Below are 18442 nucleotides of genomic sequence, written 5' to 3'. Positions count from 1 at the left end.
GTGAGGAAATTTTTATAAATTTAGTGTTCGGTCTGGAACAGGAAATACCACCTGTCACTAAAATCTGGAAAATAGGGTTGTCACAGTATATAATATTCAATTATTTAAATAATTCCCTTCCTTTGGGAACCAAAGAATCAGAGTAAGAAAAAAGAGCTGGAGCACAGAGGTAGCTCAACTGCCACACCAGCACCAATATAATAACAGCATAGACACACAAATGCAAGACAAAGGTTTTACAAGTTCACTCTCGTTCAGGAGTAAAGCAAACGGCGCTGACTTCTCTTGCTAAATTGAACTTTGATGAACTAGTAGAAATTTGGGATTTGCAGCAACTAATTATTTCTACCATATTTATTCTAGCAGGAGAAGTAGCTATTAAGGATGAACTACCTCTCAAAGATTGTGTTGGTCCCATGAATTATCTTCTCTGTGGCATGTAGCATTACCCCAGGACACGTTCAATTGCATGGGAGAAGATAGTTAAATAATTTTATATTTCTAACATTTTCCAGTTCTATACTTCCCCAGAAATAGAATTGTTCTTTAGATCAGCATTTGTGTTTTGTATAAAAAGGGGGGTTGATATTTTTTAAAAGCAAGAGTGCCACAAAATTTTTAGAGAAAATCGAACTCGTTTCCTTACAGCAGAACTTCTTGGAACCTTTCCCATTTGATACACACAGGAGCAGAAGAGAAAAAGAGTTCACGAGGCATTTTTCAAACATCTTTGCCCACTGAGCTCTCCTTTCAAACAGCGTTCTGCTGGTCTAAGGTCTGTTTAACACACTGTAGGAAATGTCTCCTCAGAATACTGCCTTATTCTTCACAAAACTACAAGGAAAAAATATCTAGCCTCTCTTTAATGGTTTTAAAACGATTTGAAAGTACAGTTATGATGGCGCCGGGGTGGCTCAGTCGGTTAAGTATCTGCCTTCAGCTCATCAGCTCAGGTCATGATCTTGGGGTTCTGGGATTGAGCCCCCTGCCACCACCATCCCCAACCTTGCTCAGTGGAGAGTCTGCTTCTCCCGCTCTCTCTACCCTTCTCTCCAACTCATGCTCTCTCTCAAATAAATAAATAAATAAAATCTTTTAATAAAAGTACAGCTATGAACAAAAGATTACCATAAAATGCACTTATATTTATTTGTTCATTTATTCTACAACTATCAATTAAATATCTGCTATGTGCTAGGCACTTCTCTAGGCATTGGTATTATAGCAGTGAACAAAACATGCCAAGCCCCTATTCTCAGGGAGGTTACTTTCTAGTGCGAAAGAAACAAGAAGCACACACATCCACAGCTCCTTGGGAGCTTCACAGATGTAATCTGAAACCAGCCCTCATACAGAGGGCGTAGACAGAAGAAAGAGGCAGGCCACTCCAGATTGGTAGGGTAGCAGGTTTAAGAAGCAGGGAGCTTACATACCAAATTTGTGTTGGGCGACTGAAAGACAAGTAGATCACCACTCCTGTCCACCAAATCTGAAAAGTTTATAGAGAGGCCTTAACTGGGTTCAGTCCCATATTACTGCCCAGATGGCCTCAGCACTGTATCACTATCTCAAGGCTGTGTCCTTGGGGCAGACTCTGGGAGTGGGGAAGGCAAGTGGAACCCACATTCCAAGGATAGGGGTGGGAACGAGGAGCTTCCCATTGCTGGAGTGCAGCTCACAGGTCAAAAGGCAGTTGTATCTTCTCAATGACCTCCCCCAACGTGCACAGATATGTCTGGATGAGTGATTGTGTTGAGAGTGTTAATAGTGTGAGAATTTTCTTCTTCCTGTTTTTGAATTTCTTCAATATTATAACAGGGCATTTATAAATGTAATGCGTTATAATCAACAGCCAAAAAATATTTTTTGTGAAACTTGTCAAACTGATCCCAGATTTAATTTAGAAGAACAAAAATGCCAAGGAGAGTCACAGTCGTTTTGAAGAGTAAGGAATGTTCTCTAAAATATGGAGGCTACCCAGTTTTCAGCCCAGGGATCGACAAATGAACTAATGGGACACAATAAGGAGTCTAGAAACAAAACGAGGCCTACATGGAAGCTTGATGCATGGAGAAATGGCCCTGAAGATCAATGGAAAGTGATGGATTATTCAGTAAGTGCTGGGACAGCTGGCTTTCCAAATGGAAAAATAAACTGAATCCCTGCCTCACATCATACCTCTAAAAGGAATTTGAAGTGGAATAAAAACAAAACATAAAATAAAATTAAAATATACAAGAAAACTTTAGGGGAAAAAGGTATAGAATATCTTTATGACCTAACTTTGGAAGACTATCTTAAGGTTTAAACTGAAATCATAGGGACGCCTAGATGGCCCAGTGGTTGAGCATCTGCCTTTGGCCCAGGACATGGTCCTGGAGTCCCAGAATCGAGTCCTACATCAGGCTCCCTGCATGGAGCCTGCTTCTTCCTCTGCCTATGTCTCTGCCTCTCTCTGTGTCTCTCATGAATAAATAAATAAAATCTTTAAAAAATAAAAAAATAAACTGAAATCATAAAAAATAAAGATTAAGAAGAACAACTGTGTTAAAATTTAATACTTATGGAATCAAATGTATAATTAAAATAAAAAGATAGTACAGATTGAGAGAAGACATTGTCAATGCACATCACTGGCAAAGAACTGAGTACATGCTCCAAACCAATGTGAAAAAGCCAACCTAACAAAGAAATGAGCAAAAAATATAAGCAGATTATTCGGAGAAGATAAAATTGGAACAGGCAATGAACATCTGAAAAGATGCTCAACCTTATTAGTAATTAGAAAATTGCTAATTTAAACCACACAGCAATACCATTTCATACCTATCATTTTGGGAAAAAATTAAAGTTTGACAATACCAAGTGCTAGTGAGGATTTGAAGCTATGGGAACTTTTATCTTGGTTGAATAATAACATCTAGTGACCCAGTAGTTCTACTTCTGGACCATGTGGAAGTCGTCCCACATGAGCGCGGTAGATGTAGGTAAAACTGCCCAGAGCAGCACTGTTTATCCCTGTGGAAGACTGGAAGCAACCTAGATGGTCACTAACAGACATTTAGTAGAGCAGATACATAAATTTTGGGTTAGTCATCCAATGGAATATTCTACTACAGAGAAAAAGAACACTGCCGAGCTACACGTATTGACAGAGATCATCTCAAACACTTAACTTCATAGGAAAAAACAAGTTTCAAAGAAATACAAAAAATGGTAAGTCTCATACAAAGATTAACATATACAAAACGATACTATTGCTTTACTAACATATCTTTAGGCTGTTAGGAAAGAGAGTGAATGACTGATGTTGGCATATTCATCTTTGGTACTTCTGTCTAAGTTCTCCCAGGGTACCAGTGTTTCCTTTTGGGTTCCTCCAATTGACAAAGCAACAAACATTGAGAACCACACACTGCAATAGCTAAAAAAAATACCCTAAAATGAGCACTTCGAAAGAGATTGCAACTTTGTTTCATATTTCATTCAGCATCTTACATTTGTATATGATTATACATGCGTGATTATATGAGTGTGCATATGTATATGTGTAACCGTATCACTCTCTTCCCACAATATCGTTGCACTTAAAGCTCTTACAAACATAAACTTTAAAATTTGAACTTTCAGAGACTAAATTTCATCCAGGAAACCACAACTATCTTAAACATGCCCTTCCACTCTTACGTAACAGAGTTAATCTATAAAATAATTCTAGGGCTGAGTGACCTATTAGGTAGAGGCCCAACAGCAGGGTGGAAATTGCCAAGGATTTGGGATAAGGAGCCCGGAGTTTAGAGCTAGCCCCACCATTCCCTGAGGGTGTGAGCTGAGGCAAAGGATTTAATCTCTGTGAAATGTTTCCTGGTCTATAAAGTGAGGACAATGATAGTATCACCCTCACCCTTAATGAGGATTAAGGGACAGTATAGGAACACCAGCACGTGCTTGGTAAATCACAAATTCATTTTGCCAAAACCAGTAACTCATTTCTGTACCAGCGGAAGGCAAACAATCTTAACCACAGGAAACCTGCCTTAGGAAGTATTTGCTTTGGTAGCCCAAGGCAAGATTAGCACTGGAAACAATAGCAAACAGTTAAAAAAAAAAAAAAAAAAAAAAAACAAAAAAAACAAAACCAAACCCCAAAGAAATGCAAATTGAATTCTGGAGTTGAGACTACCGGAACTTCAGGGAGCTTCAAGGAGGCCCTGGGTCTGGGATGATAAATGACTTGTTTCTGGGTCTTGAGGCTGGGTGTTTAACCTGACTACACCCTTGTGAAGAAAGGTCTTGTGATACCAGTCAGGACTGATATCACTTTCCATGTGGCCACAGGGTTTCACTAGTTAGCAGCCGGGGGCCCTTAGCAGCTACTGTATTAGTCTCAGAGCAGCTTGTCCTAGACTGTTGTCCGCAGCCTCTCGATCCCCGTGAAGTAGGAGTATAAGCAATCTCATCTTTGCTTTGGAAACATCCCAGCATTTAAATTTCCCACGTCTAAACCTCATCCACAAATGGACCGACAAAGGTGTTAGGATATTGTTCTTGACTCAGCATGGCTTACTAGACCTTGGGGCAGGTATTTTGGCTTAAATGTAATCCACTTTATTTGCTCCCTATTTTTTAAGCAGCTCTCTTTAATTCTCTGTTTTAGTCTACACAAGGTGCTAGGTTGAAATAACTCCATCCACCTGATTTTATAGACAGTGTATACCCTGCATCCTGCTCGGGAGTGATGTGGACCAAGACTCCCTAGTACAAGGCTGTGCGGCTAAAAAATTGGGAGGCTTCAACAACACTAAAAATGTTATGCTGAGAGTTTTGTTTATAGTGAAATGTCCTGTCATCACACCCTTTTCATTAAGTAGGTGCCGTGGTATTTGTGTCTACACAGGCGGTCATTACCCTGTTGAGGATAAGAGGATCCTGAAATTTAAGGTAACGAATGCTCAAATAGAATCAATCCTATTGATAGGTGTAGAAACAAAAGAGCCTCACATTTACATTACTGCCTCCTTTTTTGTTACGGGAGGAAGGCGGGAGGAGCTAGTGCGCATGAAGAAGGGATTGTTTTTGGTGGAGAGGAGCCTAGTATTTCAGGGAAATAAGAAAGTAGTAACAGATGTAAAGTCAAGGTGAGAAATGGCGCACACTTCTCCCTCCTTCCTGCTTCCCACTTCAAGTTACATTCCATCTGGAAGACTTTAGACCTTCCCTAACATTTGAGTTACTGAAAATAAACCTGGGAATTGGGGTCTGCTTGCCCTCTGGTTGGGGCACTAAGAATTAGGCCTTTCTTAGTGTGTTCCTGTGATTTACTTTTATAGCCAAAGCTAAGCATAATTCAGGCACCTCATAGTACATTATAGGTCAAAATATATCACCCACTTCAGCTTTCTACTTAGAAATCATGCTGCCGGGCCTCCCTCCCTCACACCACCTACCAGCTAGTTTCCCTCCCTCTGTCTCATCCGGTCTTCCAGAGCTGAGACCAGCCAGACCCTCTATTCCAGATGACCCAAGAGCTACTTTGACAGCTCAGGTTAAACAGATTCCCCTTCCCTGGACCTCAACGGGTCTCCCTCCACCCACCGAAGGGGCTCAGTGGTGGATTCTGACCCAACTACATTCCCCCTAAAGTTCTCTAGCGCATCTCATTCCATCCCTAGTTCTCATTCAGGCCATTGAAGCAGGAAGCTTCCTTTGATCCTGTTCCTAAGCAGAGCAATAGGATCTCCCCTGAGACCCGGGCATGATCCTCACTCCAACCTGGTATCAGACCCACAGAGTGTCCTCTGTTGTTCCAGGCCCTCTCGGATGGAAGGTAGTCTCGTCCATGGGTCTCAGCCTGGCTATTGGGGACGTGACCCAGTAGAACAGTTTTCCTGCTTGCCTATGTATTTCCCCCAAGACTCCTGGTTGCTTCACTCTCCCAGTCTTTAGAACCTTACCTTGAACTGTGCTACCTCGTTCTTCTCTCTCCCTACCCATCCCACACACCCTTTGGGACCATTGAGTTCAAGGATTATGACTGAGCCCGGTGTGCCCCTCAGACACCAGTTCCCACCAACAACCATCCTTCCTAGTGGGGGGGGGGGGTCAGTGCCAAGCATGTGCCAGCATACCTCATCCAATATTTATCCAACAGAAATGAACAGTGGCAGCAGTTATGTGCCAGGCGTTGTCCTAGCTGACGAAGAGGCAAAGCAAGGCAAGTCCCAGACCTTGAGAGGTCCACTGCCTTCATCCCTCTCTAGTAAGGCCAGCATTCAGAGATACAGCTTGTGAAACCTCCCTTTCACCAGGTCACACAGCCCATGTGTTATGCAGATACAGTAACTACAGGGTTTTCCTCGACCGGAAACAGAATGTCACGTCAAGAAACATTTAAATTAGTGTATAGTACTTTTGTCATTAAAATTGGAAGTACCACATAGGATTGCCTGTGTACTGCAACATGGAAACAAAGGAGAATGTATGTGTTCAGAGGCTAGATGAGAATCGCCGTCTCAGTGCTTCCAAGTCCATAAATCTGGATCATTGATTCTCAGCAGAGGCGGTACCTATGGAGGGCGTTTTGAAAATTTGTGGGGGTATTTTTTGTTTTCGCAATGATTGGGGGATACTCTTAGCATTTGACAGAGCGGGTATGCTAGATAACCGACATCACAGGGGATAGTCTGCCCAAGGAAGAAGCTGAGTCTTGTATATATCCCACCAAATGGTCGCATAGATGAGAAATTTGTTCATAATTATCTGAGCCTGAAATCTAATACAACTTTATATATAGACACAAAGTATTTTCGTTTGTTTGTTTTTAAGGTTATATTTATTATTTGAAAGAGAGTGAGCAAGATAGACAGTACATGAGCTGGGGTGGAGAGCTCAGAGGGAGAGGGAGAAGCAGGCTCCATACTGAGCAGAGAGCCCCATATGAGGCTCCGTCCTAGGACCCCGGGATCATGACCCGAGCCGAAGGCAGATGCTTAACCAACTGAGCCACCCAGGTGCCCCAAGACACAATGTATTTTTTAATAGTTTTAATATACATTAAATTTCCAGGAAAGCAATCTATCCCATATATCGAAAAAAATGTACTTTGGTTTAGAATGTCAGCAACAGTAGTTTGCCATTCTGAGAAATCACATCCAACTGCTGTGGTCTTCAAGGTCTTTAGCAAAACCCATATGGCAAACTAGTTTCAGTCTGCCTTTGTAGCTGTCACCAAAAATTGTACCAAAAAAGATCTGGGATATCTCTCAGTGAATTCAACATCAAGTCTGATATCAGCAGAGTCACAAAAAACAAAATTCAGACTGAGTCTCATTTTAAAAAGACTGGCTTGGGACACCTGGGTGGCTCAGCAGTTATGTGTCTGCCTTCCGGCTCAGGGCATGATCCTGGAGTCCCAGGATCGAGTCCCACATCTGACTCCTTGCATGGAGCCTGCTTCTGTCTCTGCCTATGTCTCTGCCTCTCTCTCTCTCTCATGAATAAATAAATAAAATCCTTTAAAAATTTTTTAAAATAAAAATAAATAAATAGATAAATAAATAAATAAGACTGGCTTATAAGATTTCATTCCAAAAATTTTGAGTCAGAATCCAAAGAAATTTATGTTGTGAATATTATGTTTGAAAGTAGCTAGAAAGAAAGAAAGAAAGAAAGAAAGAAAGAAAGAAAGAAAAGAAAAGAAAGTAGCTGCTGATTTGGAGACTGTTTGCTGTTTTTCAGTCTTACTCCCACACAAATTCTCTACAAACTCTTGGAACTACAATTCTTTTTCCTAACCTATGTTCTATTCCTCGTTGTCCATCAAAAAAATACATCCTCCAAGGACTTTTAAAATATTAGAGACTGAATATATATCTTTCAAGATGGGAGATAAAATTTTCTTTGATATTGCGAGGCACCTGGGTGACTCCTAGGGGCACCTAGGTAAAGAGTCTGCCATTGGCTTAGGTCATGATCCCCGGGTTGGGGGTCCTGGGATTGAGACACACTGTCGGGCTCCCTGCTTATTGGGGATGCTGCTTCTCCCTCTCCTTCTACAGCTCCTCTTGCTTGTGCTTTCTCTCTCTCTAATAAGTAAATAAATGATCTCTAAAAAGTTTTTTTCTTTGCTATTTTGTCATTATCCTAACCCATGTCATCACACTTGGAAATTAATTGGATTTTCCATTTGTTAGGATTCGTTTTGTCCTTTTATTATGACATACAAATATAGAGAGCCTATTATTACATGTCCTAACACTAGTGTTTATTCTCATATCTATTTGTACTTTCCTTCTTTAATTTTTCCGTACTTCCCATACCATATGGTTTCTAGCCTTCTACCGGGCTTACTCATTATAAATAAGTGCAAACACGTAACCACTTTATTATCGACGCCCATGCATTTATATACTGAGACACATGTGATTTTTATCACAAATTACTTTCCCTTGGTTCTCTTTTATCCAATAATTCAATGCTGTATTATAGGTTAGTAGCTTGTATTATTTATGAATTTTAGTTTAGAATAAATAAAGAAATTGTTACAAAAAAAGGGGCATTAGATTTGATAGTGTTATTCCAATTGCTCTAGAGCCAACACACAAAAAGTAGTTTTATTCTGAGAATAGCATCCTATAAGTCAAGAGTGAAATTCAGAATATTTTACAGCTAATCAGTGCAAGCGCCAACAAATGAAAATAGACCTTGTCGTAAACAGCAAGTACAGCAAAGCCAGTGCCCACCAGCTAAATATCAACTCTCTCTAAAGAATCCTAGTTTATGATTGTGACCCAATTCCAGCATGGCACCATTGCATTCTCTCTCTCTTTTTTTTTTTAAGATTTATTTATTTATTTATTCAGAGAGAGCGAGAGAGAGGCAGAGACACAGGCAGAGGGAGAAGCAGGCTCCATGCAGGAAGCCTGACGTGGGACTCGATCCCGGGACTCCAGGATCACACCCCGGGCTTCAGGCGGCGCTAAACCACTGCGCCACCAGGGCTGCCCTGCATTCTCTCTTTCTACCTAAATCAGTGGTGCCCAGGTTTTGTTTGAGATATTCCTTATGCATTATATCATTTGCTTCTTTTCTAACTAGCTCTATAAATGTTTATTATCTCCAGTTTTCTAGATGAGGATAGTAAGAAATTAAGAAATGTGTATAAAGTCACACAGCTAGCTAGTAGCAGAGCTGAGATTGTAACAGAGATATTCTTTTGATTCTTAAAATCCAGACTCTTCTCCCAGCCCAACTCACATACACCATTTCCAGTTCTTTTACATACTCTACAATGGACAGTAGAAAAGCACTGATAGTGCTTGACTCTAAGCAGCCCTTTTCACCAAGAAGCAACAAATAGTATAACAAAAGGATTAAAAACTATCTAAAAAAAAAAAAAGTGGGGTGCCTGGTGGCTCAGTGGGTGAGCATCTGCCTTTGGCTCAGGCAAAGTGGTTGAGCATCTGCCTTTGGCTCATGATCCTGGGCTCCTGGGATCAAGTCTAGCATCAAGCTCCCTGCAGGGGGCCTACTTCTCCCCCTGCCTATGTCTCTGCCTCTCTCTCTGTCTCTCATGACTAAGTAAATAAAACCTAAAAAAAAAAGTATCTGGTTAGACATTGCCAACGTGGACCTTACTGCAATTTACCACGCATAAAAAGACAGTTGCTTACAATTTCACACGTTCATGTAATCTCCTCATTTATCATCCACTCCAGTTATGGTAATTAAGAGGAAATGATACTACCCTGCAAGTACTGATTAAATTCATGGTCTGTGAGCTTCTTGAAGACAAGAAATCTTTGTCTTCTTGACTCCAGCCCTAAGCACAGAACCTACTACAAAGTAGACATTCAATAAATGTCTGTTGTTATCATCAACTGATAAAAAAGTATCCTGCAACAAACTATCTGAGAAAGGGTATGCAGTTCTCTCATTTCCTTGAAATTCTTGCCTTGAAATTGCATAGATTTGTCTTCCATAAACCTCTAACTAGATTGGAGGGACCAGGAGAGTACCCATGCACTCACTCACACTCCTAAGAATTGACCGCTTGGGCATTGAAGTACACTCAGCTGAAGGATTATTTGCAAAATAACTATAAGGATGAATCTGTAGCAAGGTAGTTGTCGGGTAAAGAGGCTAAAAGAATAATTGCAAGTCCAGAAAGGAAAGAAAAAATATAATATTCTCTCTATATGAGATTCTAAGCTCTACAAATTCTGCAACTCTTCATATGTGGAGAACATTATTTCTTTTACCAGGTTGTTTAGAAGTTGGTGTGTACTTGGACAGAAAGAGAAAATAAATTCATAACATTGGAGGTTTGCTAAAGATTGTTGATGAGAAATTTAAATCTGATTCAAGATAATGAGGTAAGAATATAAGCTCCATGAGGGCAGGGACCGTGTCTATTTCTTTTAACACTATCTCCCTGTTATCTAGCACATAGTCTGGTACTTTTATATATTGGATGAATTAATGAGATCATTTAAGATGGAAGTCTGACAAGCAGTGATGGTATACTTCAGGACCTTTAATGGTATTCAATCTTGAAGAGTGGACTCCACAGATGAGTACAGTTGACTCTTGAACAACACGGACATTAGGGGCACCAATCCCCCACACAGTTGAAAATCAGCATATAACATTTGACTCCCTCAAAACTTAACTACTGTTGACTGAAGCCTTATCAACAACATAAACAGTGGGTTAACACACATCTTATATGTAATATGATTATATATTGTATTTTTATAATAAAGTAAACCAGAGGAAAGAAAATGTTATTAAGAAAATCATAAGAAAGAGAAAAATACATTTACAGTACTATAGTGAGTGCATTTGTTTTTAAAAATCCATCTAGAAGCAGACCTGTGGGCTTCATAACTATGTTGTACAAGAGCCAACCATAGCTCAGAGGGAGTCGTCACGAGAGAATGAGGTTACTGTGATGGTCTTCTCAAGACACTGTGCAGAGAGGGCCCATAGACAGTTGGAAGGTTCTGGAACTTGATTTTAACTCATTCAAGTAATAGTTCCCATGAATGGTAGGAAGATTTTATCTCCACCCCTGAATCCCTCATAAAGAACCCTTCAATGTGCTCAAGATATTATTTCTACTCGGATGGAAGATACTCTTAAAATAATGAACTGTCTACTCCATTAACTTACTCTGGACAGGGTGCAGTTCAGAAGGATCAGGATCATCTGCCAGGAGGCAGACAGAGCCACACAGAAGATTGTAGCATAAGAAGTTTGATTATAGGCATTAAAGGCTGCCTCACAGGGCAGGAAGCAGGGGAAACAAATAAAAGAAAGGAATCTGAGGGGTGCCTGGTTGACTCAGTCAATGGGGCATGCAACTCTTGATCTCACGGTTGTGAGTTTGAGCCCCACATTGGGGGTAGAGATTACTTAAAGATAAAATCCTTTTAAAAATAGAAACAGAGAAAGAAAGAAAGAAAGAAAGAAAGAAAGAAAGAAAGAAAGAAAGAAAGAAGAGAGAGAGAAAGAGAGAAAGAAAGAAAGAAAGAGAAAGAGAAAGAAAGAAGAAAGAAAGAAGAAAGAAAGAAAAAGAAAGAAAGAAAGAAAGAAAGAGAGAGAGAGAGAAAGAGAGAAAGAAAGAAAGAGAGAGAGAGAGAGAAAGAAGAGAAAGAAAGAAAGAAAGAGAAAGAGAAAGAAAGAAAGAAAGAAAGAAAGAAAGAAAGAAAGAAAGAAAGAAAGAATGAATTTGAGAGGTCATCACACAGAGGAAAATGGAAGACCTGTGATCCATGCTTACTCCAATTGATTACCCACGTGAAGTTCAATCAGTCACCTGGCTCATTGTTCTTATCTGGAAATGGGGAGACTTCAGCAGATTATCCCCAAGTTTCTTCTTTTAAAGACCATGGTTCTAAAAGGTTCTCACAACCTAAGTACCTCTCTGAAGTTTTGGTCTCTCTCCTGCTACTAAGGTCAGACAAGCAGCATATTGCCCATTTGGAAAATCAGATTCCTTTCTCTTCAAGTCAGTGAGTGGATAGGATGTGCCCTTTTGTTTCTGACATCTTTGCTTCTGTATTTCACAATGTGACAGGTGAGTAGGGGTGGGAAAGGAAGAAATCCTTTCATAAGGGTGTCATAGCGAAATACTAGTGTGCCAGAAGAGAGAGGGTCTATACTCCACAACAGACTCAGTCATGACGTGTATAGATCGTTGGTACCATCTTTCTTCAAATCTCTCTAGAATCACTTCCCCTAATTGTTCTATGTGATTTCAGATATTTAGTAGGTGGCCATCCCAAAGATGGCCTATCTATTTTTTTAAGATAGTTTAAAGAGCCAACATTTCAGCACTGACAACTACCACTGCTTGATTTAATTTCTCATGATGGTAAGAAAATTCTATTTTGGAAAGAGAAACTGGAAGTTTAGTATAAGCGCTGCCGAAGTGAGCACAAAACACAGGAAGTTTAAACTGGAAATTTTTAAGTATCGGGTCATCAAAGAGGGGAGCTAAATAAAAATCATGTCAAAAATATACTAATTTTAGGGCAGCCCAGGTGGCTCAGCGGTTTAGCGCCGCCTTCAGCCCAGGGCATGATCCTGGAGACCCAGGATCCAGTCCCACGTTGGGCTCCCTGCATGGAGCCTGCTTCTCCCTCGGCCTGTGTCTCTGCCTCTCTCTCTGTGTGTCTCATGAATAAATAAATAAAATATTTAAAATATATATATACTAATTTTAGAAATACATACTCTTTGATTTGTGTTATATAAGCTACAGATTGCAAGCCAAAAAAAGGGCCGAGCAAAAGTGTCCTTCCAGGTATGACTGCTTCAAAAGGGATGGAGTGTCTCAATCTAATGATCTGCTCTGTGATACAACTTCTTATGCAGCCCAGGTTTTCTAGGTATATCAGCTATATTCCTTTTTTTTAAAAGATTTTATTTATTTTTTTATGAGAGACACAGGGAGAGGCCGAGACACAGGCAGAGGGAGAAGCAGGGTCCCTCCAGGGAACCTGGTGTGGGATTCAATCCCAGGACCCTGGGTTCACGACCTGAGCCAAGGCAGATGCTCAACCACTATGCCATCCAGGTGCCCCGGCCGTTTTTCTAAGAAAAAAAAAAAAAAAAAGGTTAACTCTACAAGTGGTTTACAAAGCCAGTTAAAGGAAAAGTGATTGTATTATAGTTTCCTGCGACTGCTGTTACCAAAAACTTAGTGACTTAAAAAAACCAGAAATGTATTATCTTAAGGTTCCAGGGGCCAGAAGTCCAAAATGGTTTTACTGGGTAGAAACCAAGGTGTCAGCAGGGGCTGCATTCCCTTTGGAGGCTCTCACGAAGAATCTGTTTCCTGGCTTTTTCCAGCTTCTAGAATTGCACTCATTGCTTTCCTTGGCTCATGACCCCTTCTTCCATCCTTATAGCCAACAGTGTCACCTCTTGCTTCAGTGGTGACATTGCCTTTTCCTTCTGTCTCTCTAATCAGCTCTCTCTCTTTTAGGTATACTTAGGGTTGCATTTAGAGCCCACCCTGATAATCCAAGATTACCTCTCCATCTCCAGAACCTCAACTCAGTCAGATACACAAAGCCTCCTTTTTCACACGTGGTATTTATCACAGTTTCTAAGATCAAGACCTCAGTATTTTGGGCGTTGGGGGTTCAGCCCACCACAGTGATAAATGTGTGACTTGACTAGGAGGCTGGTGGTTTAGGGTTCCACTTCCAAACTGGCATAAGACAAGAGCGATTGTACTAAGAATTGAGACCTCCCAACTTTTTAAAATAGGTAAGCATAAAAAAAAAAAACAACAACGCAGATAAGTGAACCAAAAGGCAGCAGTTGTCACTTTCTATAATAACCTTAGGTCATCATCAGCATGTAGACTTTCTCATCTTGAAAACAGGAAAGTAGGCACCAGGTATGTCTCCCATCGTTCCTAATGTAGAAATAGAGATATTTGTGACGGGCTTGCAGTCGTTGGTTGTACTCACGAATGTAATTGAGGATGCAATCATTTCTTCCTCTTCTTGTTCTCCAACGTCAAGAATCTCAATAAACGTACCATCTGAGCGGGCTTGAGTGTTTATATCTTCCTGAGTGATGGAGGGAAAGGATGGAAGGATAGGTAGGTCTGATTTCTCCTCCCCTTCAACTCAACTATCGCATGATGGTTTCATGGCTTTCTCACTCGCTCCCATTTAAAGACATTTTTATTAAATGTAGGTAATAGTCTATATTACTTAAAACATAACATAATACTATATTTCAATATAATTTAAATTTAAAATTCTTCTTCATTTCAGCCTCTGCTGTGTAAATCAAATTGACGATGGGCTAAGTCAACTGAATGTTTGGAGGAAAAGAGACTTTGTGGAAAAGCCAGTAATTTCTTGCTGTTTGCAAGCTCTGCCTAAGAATGATTAAAAATAAACACTGATGCATACTCCATCAGTATAAATGTCATAGATCCTACCAACCACTCTTGAGTCATACGGGATTCAACTTTGGTCATTTTAATTTTATAAATCTCCAAGGGGAAAAATTAAATAGTCGTTACTATCTGAAAAAAACGATGATAGGAGTTCTCATTATCTGAACTCTCTGGGTTAATAGAATGCAAAACAGACTCGCTGATCTTACAGCAGAAGACCTCTGAATTCCCTCCAAACTCTAAATCTTAGGCTTCTCTGCTTTTATGTTTGTTGACAAAAGAATAAGAAAAAAAAAAAAAAGCCAAGATCAGCACACATTTCTCCTTTGTGTGTGAAACACTTGCCTTAGTTTTAGCCTGGAATGCCCACTCCTGGAGACAGCTGTTGCCTCCTGTGTCACATTCTTGCCACCCTCTCTACACTTGCAGTTGAGATCGTCACTGATATAGGGTGACACACCTGGGAGCCACAGCAGTTCCCAGAACCCTGATTCTAAATACCAACCCAGCACTCTCCGAATTGCAAGGGTTTCCTTGTAAGGTGAGACACCCTCTCTCCCGGAGGTTTGTTTATTTTGCAGTGAGCAAAGGTGAGGGACTCCTTTGTGAACCATTTGCCTGGAATTTAAGCGGATAGGGTTGCTGACAGAGTGCTGAAAATTCATCACAGGGTGGATTTAGCGTTTTCTTTCTCTAAGGGTGGCGTCCCTTCCCTTCTGCCCCCGGGCCAGCCTTGCCATGGGGACTGAGAGCTGAGGATCCCTGTGACAGCTCAGCCCAGGCCCTGCTGACCGCTGTTGCCATCCGGCCAGCTCACAAGGGTTCCCTCACCACGGGTTTGTTTGGAGGGCTCGCTTCCAAAACAAAGATTAAAATGCCTTTTCTCTTTAATAGTCTCACTGAACACTGTTGCTTGTTAATGTTCAGACACTAATAGCACTGGAAAGAGTCGTTGCTTGTGTCAACTCATCAAGTAGTCTAAACAAGCCTGCTGGAGGCTGGCCAGCTCTGGCCAGTCATTGACCACAGACACGATCTGGAAGGCTATTACAACTTGTGCAAGTGCGAGGTAGCTCTGCTTCCTGTCTAGCCCACTTCCCAGGGATTGTCCCCAGAAGCGCTGGACTGGGGCTGGGGGGGGGGGGGGGAGGGTGTGCAGCTATAGACTTAAGATGTGCCTTATTTTTTTTTCTAGCCCCCAAATTGAGATGTGTGTAAAAGCTTCAGAAAAGCCAGAAATGCGAGCATTATCTGAAGTGATGCCTGGCAGCTGGAAGTTTATGATTTAGTTTTGTGGTTAGAAGGTGCTGATAGCTTTTGTCCTGCTTGTGTTTTTGATGAGTGAGCGGATGGATATGTAGGGTTCCCTTCTTTGGAGGACTGCGGTGCCTTTTCAGAGATATCGCTAGTCTTCTTTGGATTAACCACATTTAGCCCAGCCACATGCTTCCTTTCTGCAAAAAAAGAGCTTTCTGATCATTGCACATCCTCGAATAAGATGTATGCAGGGAAACAACAGCACAAAAAGATGTATGGAGAAAAATCTTCAAGTATGCCCCTCAGGCAACCGCAAAAGACAAACTTAAAAAAGCTCAAACGATTATACTGAAAAGAAAAAAATGAATTAAAAAAAAAGATTACATTGAAAAGTTTTTTTGCAGGATTGTGCTTGCTTTCTAACTCTGGTACATTCCTCAGGAGGGGAAAAAAGTGGGTGTATCTGTTACACCGCATACAAGATCCAATTCTTGTCTCATTATTTATTTGAGAACATTTCATTAATCACTCAGTCTATGCCAGGAACCATGCTAGATATCAGGGATTCAGAGATGAAACAACACGGTCCTTGGCCCCAGGGAGCACATACATTTGAAATAATGTAATTGCTCTGATGGAAGGAGGTAGAAAGCACCCAGGAGAGGATGTGGGAGAAGCAGGGGAGACTTGATTAAAGAGATTGTATTTGAATGGAAACTGAAAGGACTGTGGGGATCTTTCAGATGAAAAAACCAGGATTGGAGGGAGGGGGGCTCAGCTGCAGCCAGACTTTCAGAGGCACGGAGCAGGAGCAGGGAGGGTTACCTGGGGAAATCCAGGTTGTCTCCCGCCATCACATCATGGCAGAAGATGAGGCTGGACAGAAGAGCTGGGACGAGGTCATTCAGTGCCTTGTAAGTCGATTTTAGAGTTCACTCTTCACATAATGGCAGGCGAAGAGTGAAAAGCTCTGAACACAACAATGACATGGTCAGATTTGTTGGTGGAATAAAAAAAATCACTTCCGAAAACTGAACGCATGTACAAGGGGTCTACTCACCACCCAGCATCTAGTCACTGAGGCTGGTCAGGACAGAGAGAAAAAGATACCCGTCTCCCTGTCCATCTGTCTATCTCTGTCACGAGCCATAGTGGGTTTAAGGAGCATTCCAAATCCTATCTCCAGGCTTTTGGAGATCGTTGGGAAATGTCCAGGTGTCCCCCCATTCTGTCACTGTCTAGTCTCTGTCTCACTAATCCTTTTTTTTCTCTTGCTGCTTTTCCCCAACATCTTATGATGCCTTGCTATTTGAGCTCAGTGATCTGAAGGCTTTTCAAAACATATTCAAACCCAGAGGAAAGTCATGATAATTAAAACAAGATGATATTGGTACAAGATTGGAAAGATACATCAATGGAAGACATAATTGATTCAGAATCAGACTCTAGTATGTATAAAGTCTTGCTACATGAGACATGAATCATCATACATCTTTCATGAAACGGTGTGATTAACACAAATGATTAATAAACAACAGAGAAAGTTTAATTTCACAAGTAATCGAAAAGGCTAATGAAAACACATATCAGATAAAATACACTGTTAGACATGAAAATTCAAAGTAATGCCCATGAGGTGTAGATGAGAAAGACAGTCTCTTACTCAATGAAAGATATAAACTTTTCGGGAAAGCCTTTTATGCTTTGAAACCCTTTTTAAAAATATTTATACCCTTGATCTTGTGATTTCATTGATAGGAGCACATTTTAAGAAAAAACCGAAGAATTAGATGAAGATTTATGTACAAAAGCGCTCATTGCAGCACTATTTATAATATCACACATTCTAAGGAGAAGTGATTTATAAAATCAATGATACCAATAGTCACTCGCTTCCCCAGAAGTAAATATTTACTGAGCTCCTACCACAACCCAGTGATCAATTTATGTCTTGTAATCTTCCCATGCTACAGAGAAGGAAACTGGGCTCAGAGGGGTTTGATAACCTGCCCAAGACCATGTAATTTTGGCGCCTACCCAGATCTGACGTCAAAGTCACGTTCTTTCCATTACATCTCACTCCTTCTATTTATAAATATGTATCAATTGTTTGCTTAAAAAATATCTATAAGTAGCTTCATATCTCTCTCTGTTTTCCCAAACTTCCAGAAAACTAGGGAGTTCTGCCTTTGGATTCCTGGGTCAGCGGGGAGGGGAGGGCCAGTGCCTACAGTCTGAAGAGTCAATGAATTCATCTGCCGTTTAGATCATTCACTTCCCAGGAAAAAAGACTGAGCCATAAGAATGCAATGTTCCTCCTGAGAATCTTCTGTCTCTGGCTCCTGGAGCAAATCCAGGAGAGATGAGCACTTAAGACAGTGAGGACCTCCCAGATAGGATCCGTAGTAAATATTGACTGGTCCCTTTATGTTTAGTGTTTACAGTTATTTATAGGGCTACCTCTCTAGTGGCTAGCCAGTTTCTCAGAGTTAAGGACGCACAGTACTGTCGGTGCATTGAACATAGAGAGAGTACACTGTCTAGTGGCAGAAGTAGAGGACTACAGTTATTTCTCCACAGTGAAAGTCAGTGGCTTGACTCAGTCCTGAGAAGAGGCACTGGTTGGCTTCAGTTTTTGTAAAAATAGAAAGTGGAAGTAAAAATAAATGCCCAGCCCCACAGGATCAAACGTCCATTTGCCCATAGTTGCAAATTGCCAAGAAACACATTCCAGGAACACCAAGTGTGGATGGTCAACAG

Source organism: Vulpes lagopus, chromosome 5 (assembly GCF_018345385.1).
Source record: "Vulpes lagopus strain Blue_001 chromosome 5, ASM1834538v1, whole genome shotgun sequence".
In the NCBI taxonomy this organism is placed as follows: domain Eukaryota; kingdom Metazoa; phylum Chordata; class Mammalia; order Carnivora; family Canidae; genus Vulpes; species Vulpes lagopus.
Note: the sequence above shows the minus strand (reverse complement) of the source record.